The sequence below is a fragment of the Felis catus genome, chromosome D3, assembly GCF_018350175.1.
Source record: "Felis catus isolate Fca126 chromosome D3, F.catus_Fca126_mat1.0, whole genome shotgun sequence".
NCBI classification, from domain to species: domain Eukaryota; kingdom Metazoa; phylum Chordata; class Mammalia; order Carnivora; family Felidae; genus Felis; species Felis catus.
The window spans coordinates 8933588-8940718 of record NC_058379.1 but is presented as its reverse complement, the minus strand read 5'-3'; positions in this window follow the sequence as shown (position 1 = coordinate 8940718).

The window sequence follows — 7131 nt, the reverse complement described above, 5'->3', positions numbered from 1 at the left end:
CTCCTGCTTATTCTGTGCTGCCCAAGGACTGCAACAACGGGCTTCCTTATCCTCTGGCTTCTGGTTGATTTGGCCAATGGAGAGTGTCAACAGGAGATGAGGTGGGAGTAGAGAAAGGTCAGGTATCTATTTTTCTAGCTCCCTCTCTGTGGGATGCCAAGGGGCTGAGTTTCTCTACTGAGAGCCACCGCTCCTCTCTCCCTCTGCCAGCTGCTCCCTCCAGGTTCCAATAATGCCCAGATGGTAACAGCTCCCAAGGTTACTAGTCCCAGGGGCTGCACTGTTGCTTTTCTTAAACCTGTTCTCACCTTAATAAATAATTTCTTTATTAAACTCCTCTCAAAATACCAGTTTGACTGTATTATCTTTTCCTGCTGGCACCCTGATGGATTCAAAACATTCGCTTTTTTTCCAAAGTAAATTGTTTGCAAACTTCAGTATTTTATTAGTAGTGACAAGTGACTTGTGTCACCCCTCATGATTAAGAATCACCAGTCCACTTGGTCAAAAAGTCAGTCAAGTGGGATGTTCAGTTGAGTTGGCTGTTAGAATCATGAATTAATTCTAAATCCTTGGGCCTCTGGCCATATCCTGAGGCACAATATCTTTTAAGTGATAATGATTTTGAAAAAAAAAAGAAAGAAAAGACACAATTTCACATTCACATGCCCTGAACTCATAGCTGCGTATTCTTGACATCCTTCAGTTAAATGGAAAACACCAGGGTTTGAAACTGTATTGATTTCAGTGGGCATATATTATTTTACTGTAAGTACCAATGTCTGTTGTACTTAATATACAATGGATTAATTTAAAATGCATTAGTTTAATAAAAATGCATAAAATAGAATAGAATTGCATTAGCTTCAATAAAAAATTCAATTTCATAAATATTATCTCGTGTTAAAATGCATTGATTTCCAGGAAAATATATTGGTCAAAGGTAATTTACATTGGTTTGAATGGAAATGCACCAGTCTGCATACATATGTATTAGTTTAGTCAAACGTATCCAATTGTGTAAAATATCGGTTAGGCTGAAATGGATTCTGACCCTGTTGTTGTCGTTGTTGTTGTTTTATTCTTTTTCTCTGAATAAATATCTCCCAGGCTGGCTTTAGTGTGGCCCAGTTCACTTGAAGGAATGCGGGTGGCTGAGCCTGAGGAACATTCTGGTAACCCATGGGTTTGTGAATGGATGTGTCAACTTCAGCAGCAGTTAAAACTCCCTTAGTGGCATGTAAGGGACACTCATCTTCCCCACTGAGGCTGAGTGTGGGGTATGAGCTGGAGATCCAAGCAAAGGGCCCAGAAGTAATATGTCCTGTCCTTGTAAGGACTGATTGGAGCCATCCCTAGATCAGGACAATGTTGTAGGCCTTGACTACAGCAAGAGGAACTGGAAAGGAGCCTGTGATCTGGGAGCAAATGGAGACCACAACCAGAAGGTGAGCTAGACCCAGAGTTCAGGATCAACAGGACAGGATCATAGGTAGGGTTCTGGGGTCTACCAGGCCTGGGTTCAAACCCTGGGCCTGACACTTCCTCTGTGTCCTTGGCCAAGTCATTTAACTTCTCTGAGTCTCCATTTCTCCCAGGTATTGTACTGTCCATGTACTGATTTATTTAATCACCACCACACCCCCATGGTACAAGTAAGTGACTTGTTCCAGAGCACACAACTAGCAAGTATCAGAGATTTAAATCCAGAGTCTCCGTTCTCAGCCACTAGACTACCTCCAATAATTGTTTTGTGACTTCCAAAGCAGTCATATCATGGCAATTAAGGAAGGTACCCCAACCCCTGCTCTGTGTTTTCCTAAGAGCCTCCTTTTCTTGGATAAGGACTGAGTGACTTTGCCTCTTTGAGCCTCGGTTCCTTCATCTGCAAAATGGGTAAAATGAACAGCATCCATCTCCTAGGGCTCTCAGCATACTAGGGACATGGTAAAGGCTCAACAAACATTCTACTCCTGAAATCATTAGTGCATTATATGCTAACTTGGATGTAAATTTTTAAAAAAATAAAAAAAAATAGAAGACTCAACAAACAGTGGACCCTCACTCCAACAAAAAGCATTCAACGTATTTTTGTGGCTGCAGGACTCTTCAGAATCTTTACTATGCTGATGTGGCCCCTGAATCTCTCAGAGGGGAAGGAGTAGGCAGAATCTAGGAGGAGGCTGAGCTGTGAAGGTCAGAACTACAAGAGGGAAAAGAGAATTAGAGATGGAGAAATTGTACCAGCTGAATAGTGTTTCCCAAAGTGTGAGACCCCCTCATCCCTTGTGATGTGTGAGCTGCTTTTGTTCTCCTCAAGTAGACATTTTTCACAACTTTTTATTTGAAAAAAAAAAATGTAACAGAAGAGTTGCAAGAAGGGTGCAATGAAATCTCTGAACTTCTCCAGATTTGCCAAATGCTGACATTTTGCCACATTTGCTTTATTTCTGTGTGTGTGTGTGTGTGTGTGTGTGTGTGTGTGTGTACACTTTCCCCAATGAACCACTTATGTGTTAATGCAGTCACTACCACAATCCTTTACACACACAGTCCGGTATGTATCTCCTAAGAACCAGGTCATCCTCTTATGTAACTACCATACAATTATCACATTTGAGAAACTTAACATTAATGAAGTTCTAGAATCTGAATTTCAGGTTCCATGTTCCAATTTCACCAGTTGTCCTAAAATTGACAATTGGTGGTGCAATCTCTGACCTCTTGGAATGGGGGCATGTCTGCCAGGTTTCTGCACTATAATTTTTTCCCTTTGTAATTAGCAAGAAACCTGTGGGGGAGATACTATAGATAAGACTGTGCCAAGTTAAACATTAAAACATTTAAAAACTGAATATTTACATATTTATTTTCATGTTATATTCTGTTCCTGCAAAGGAAAATTGCTGTTTCATTTACAGTAGCAATGCGGTTTCCTTCTCCAAAATACATACTAAAAATGAAAAAAAAGGGGCACCTAGGTGGCTCAGTCGGTTAAGCATCCGACCCTTGATTTGATTTCATGGTTTGTGAGATCAAACCCTGCGCTGGACTCTGCACTGACAGCATAGAGCCTGCTTGTGATTCTCTCTCACCTCGCTCTCTGCCCCTCCCCCACTTGCGTGATCTCTCTCTTGAAATAAATAAACTTAAAAAAGAGGAATCTCAAAAAAAAGTGAAAAAAAAGGAAAGTGAGTCAATTTGAAGAAAAGTGTAAAATAAGTGACAACAGAGGTGGTTCATGGATGTGGCAAAATACATTGACGTGTGGTGCTCAAATGGCTGTTGTAGGGACACAGCACAAGTGTGGAAACTGCCACTGTAAAGAGATGGAGCTAAGCTGCAGGGGTGGAGGGGGCTCATTCCTGGGGTGTTCAGAGCCTTAGGGTGTATTCTGTGGTGTCTGGTGTTCCCGCAGGCCCACAGACCCCGTGCCTGGCCTCTGTTTGGCCCTGCAGCCTGGGGACGTGGCCTTGAGCACAGTTACTTCAGACCCCCCGCTGGCACTGCTAGGGAAGCCACCAGCTGATCTGGAAGGTTCCAGAAATTCAGTGTGAATCCTGGCTCATGGAAACCCACCCAGCAGTCCATATAGACTGGGGTCCTGCAAAAAGAGTCCCTCCTGACCCCTCCTAGAATCGATGTGTGGGCAACACAGAAGGCAGACCGGGTGTTGCTCTTCCGGACACAGACTGGATGGTGGAGTCTGGCAAAGAATGATGAAAGCATGAAAAGTCAGGGCCACCAAGGAGGTGGCTGGTGGCCGGTGAGGGTGTAGGGGGCTGGGGAGTAGTGCTTTTGATGGAAAGTCCTGCAGACTGAGAGGAATAATTGAATGCAATTTAGCACCTGTTCTTTGGTCTCGAGTCTAAAAAGTGGCCCCTTGAACTCAACAGAGACTGTCCTTTCAGGGCCCAGCCTTGACTATGGCTTGGGACTGGTGCCAGAAGTTGCCCACTGGAGGCCCCTGTCATGATGAAATCTATTGCTAGAATCCAGGTGGGTCTGTGCAAAAGCCAAAATTGAGTTAATTCTCGGATTTTGGCAAAACCAAGAGTAAACAGATTCACCCTTTGATTCCTGAGAGGGCAGTTGGTAAGGCACAGGCATCACCTTCAAACCCCGGCTCAATGCCAGCCGTGAAGCTCAGACATATTCACCCCCTCTGGAGGCTCAGCCTTCTCTTCTGTAAAAGGGGATGATAATATTGCCAATACCCTGGGTTGTTGTGAGGGTCACATGAGGGAAATGAATAAAGAACTTGGTACAACGCCAGCCATGTTATAAGTGGTCATTAGATTTGTAGCTATTATTGTTGTTGCTGTTAATCAAACCAGTTACTCGAAGAGCCCGAAGAGAAGCCATTCAGGTGAATAGGAGCTCCTTGAAAGTAGGAATGATTTTGTATTCATCTTGGTACCCTCAGCACCTACCAGGGCCTGGCCTAGAGGAGGTGCATAGTATTGATTGTTAGCAAGAATAATCATGATTGCTCATATTTTTGGAGCACCTACTATGTTTCAAGCCCTGGATAAGCCTTCCATGTGTATTATTGCATCTAAACCTGAGAGTCACCCTAGGCCCTCACACACTGCTGGTGAGAAATGTGAAATGGTGCAGCTGCTGTGGAAAACAGTTTGGCAGTTCTCAAGGTTCAACGTGAGGTTACTATATGATGAGCAACTCCATTCCTAGGTAGCTACCCCAAAGAATTGGAAAACAGATATTCAAACAAATACGTATATATGAACGTTCATAGCAGCACTATTCACAGTAGCCAAAAGGTGGGAACAGCCCAAATGTCCATCAGTTGATTAATGAGTAAACAAAATGTGGTCTATTTAGATAATGGACTAATATTCAGCCATAAAAAAGAGCGAAGCACTGATTCACGCTACAGCATGGATCACCCTTGAAAAGATGATGCTAAGTAAAAGAAGCCAGACACAAAAGATCACATATTGTGGTTCTGTTTATATGAAATGTCCAGAATAGGCAAATCCATAGAAACAGCAAGTATATTAGTGTTGTCAGGGGCTGGAGGGAGGGGGGAGGGAGAGTGACTGCTTAATCGGTACAGAGTTTCTTTTGGGAGTGATGGAAATGGTGAAAATGTGTTAAAATTGTAAATTTCATGTATCTTGTAACCACAGTAAAAACAAAAAATTTTGGAGACTTTTGCACACATACCACACACACAATTATTTTTTTAATGTTTATTTTTGAGAGAGAGAATGCACGCATACGCACAGGTGGGAAGTGGCAGAGAGAAAGGAAGACAGAAGATCCCAAGTGGGCCCTGTGGTGACAGCAGAGAGCCTGACGCAGGGCTCGAACTCACAAACCGTGAGATCACGACCTCAGCCGAAGTTGGACACTCAACTGACTGAGCCACCCAGGTGTCCCAAAACAATTAACCACTTAAAAGTAAATATCAGTCTCATTTAGTAGATTTACAATGTGTATGACGACTTCTATCCAGTTCCAGAACATTTCATCACCTAAAATGGAAACCCTATACCCATTAGCAGTCACTCCCCATTTCCTCCTCTGCCCAAGTCCCTGGCATTCACCGATCTGATTTCTGGCTCTTTGAATTTATCTATTCTGGATATCTCACATATAGGAAATCATACACTATGTGGCCTTTTGTGTCTGGTCTCTGTCACTCAACATAATGTCAAGGTTCATTCAGGGTGTAGCATCTATCATTCCTTCTTACAGCTCAATCACATTCCATTGTGTGGACAGACTACAATTGGTTTCTCCACTCATGTGTTGATGGGCATTTGGGTCATTTCCACTTTTCAGCTAGTGTTCATAGTGTGCAAATATTTATTTGAGTCCCTGTTTTTCAATCCTCTTGAGTCTATGTGGCACTAGTGGGTTTTAAGCAGAGCTGAGGGGCGGCTACCAGGGGAGAATGGACTCTGTGCAGAGAGGGTAGGGGAAGAGAAATCACAGCAGGACACCTGAGGGGGGCTGCTGCAGCCATCAAAGTGAGGGATCCCACTGGCGTGGACTGTGACAACATCAGCAAAATGGAAAGCAGGGGATGGACAGGGACATGTTTTGGAAGCGGGTGGGGGAACAAGGTGAAGGGGCTTTCTTCTCCCAGGCCTGCTAGCTGTGGCCAGCAGATGTGGGGCCCTGAAACTGACTGAAGCCCCAGAGGCTTTGCTGACTGCTGCAGCCGCCCCTTGCCTGCATGGAACTGTGTTCAGTGTGGACCACCCACCTGGAAATCAGCCTGGAATTAACTGACAGGGGGCTGGAGACCAAAGGAGTGTGCACCAGCAAACAGATGATTTGCAGTGGCTGTAGGGATGGAACTGCATTTAGGGGCAGAGAACAGAGCACGCGGCTGGTAGTGTCAGCCGGGCAGGGGGTGAGGGGGGGCGGTGAGAGGAGAGGAGAGGAGGAACAGAGGGGCTCTGGACCTAGCTGGGCCCAGCGAGGCTGTTTGTGAAAATGGAGGGCTGGGGCCTATGGCTTGCTCAGGTCTGGAGGCTGCTGGTCTGAGGAACAGCCCATCTGCCCCTGAGTCTTGCTGTACTGAGGGCACTGCAGCTAACAAGGGCAAATTAATTAGCCTCTCAGCCTCAGTTTCCTTGTCTCTAAAGTGGGACTGACAACCCAGCAGCTATTTCATAAGGCTGTGGGGAGAACAGAACGAGGAGTGTGTGAGCCACCTGTGCATTCCAGCACAATCATTTATCAATGTCTTTATGGCTTGTGTGTGCCTGGATCATGAATTGGCCATACAGAGCTGGAGTCAAATCCCAGCTTGGACACTTGCTACTTATGCAGCCCAGGCAAGTCTCATTGTCCCTCTGACCCTTAGTTTCCTCATCTGTAAAATGCAGAAAGTATTCTGATCTGCCTTATGGGATTGTGTGGGGGCTAAGGGAGGAGATGATGCATGGGAAGTGCTCAGGCCAGCTCCCAGCACGAGGTAATCACTCCATCCATATGTTGGAGCTTCAGGCATTATGACTTTGCTCACTATTTGATTTTACTAAACCCTCAGTTGGCAATAAAGAAGAGAGGCTCAGAATCCAGAGTCACACATGGATTCAAATTCTGACCTTGGTTTTGCTTTCTGTGTGGCCTTAGAAAGTTATTACAGTT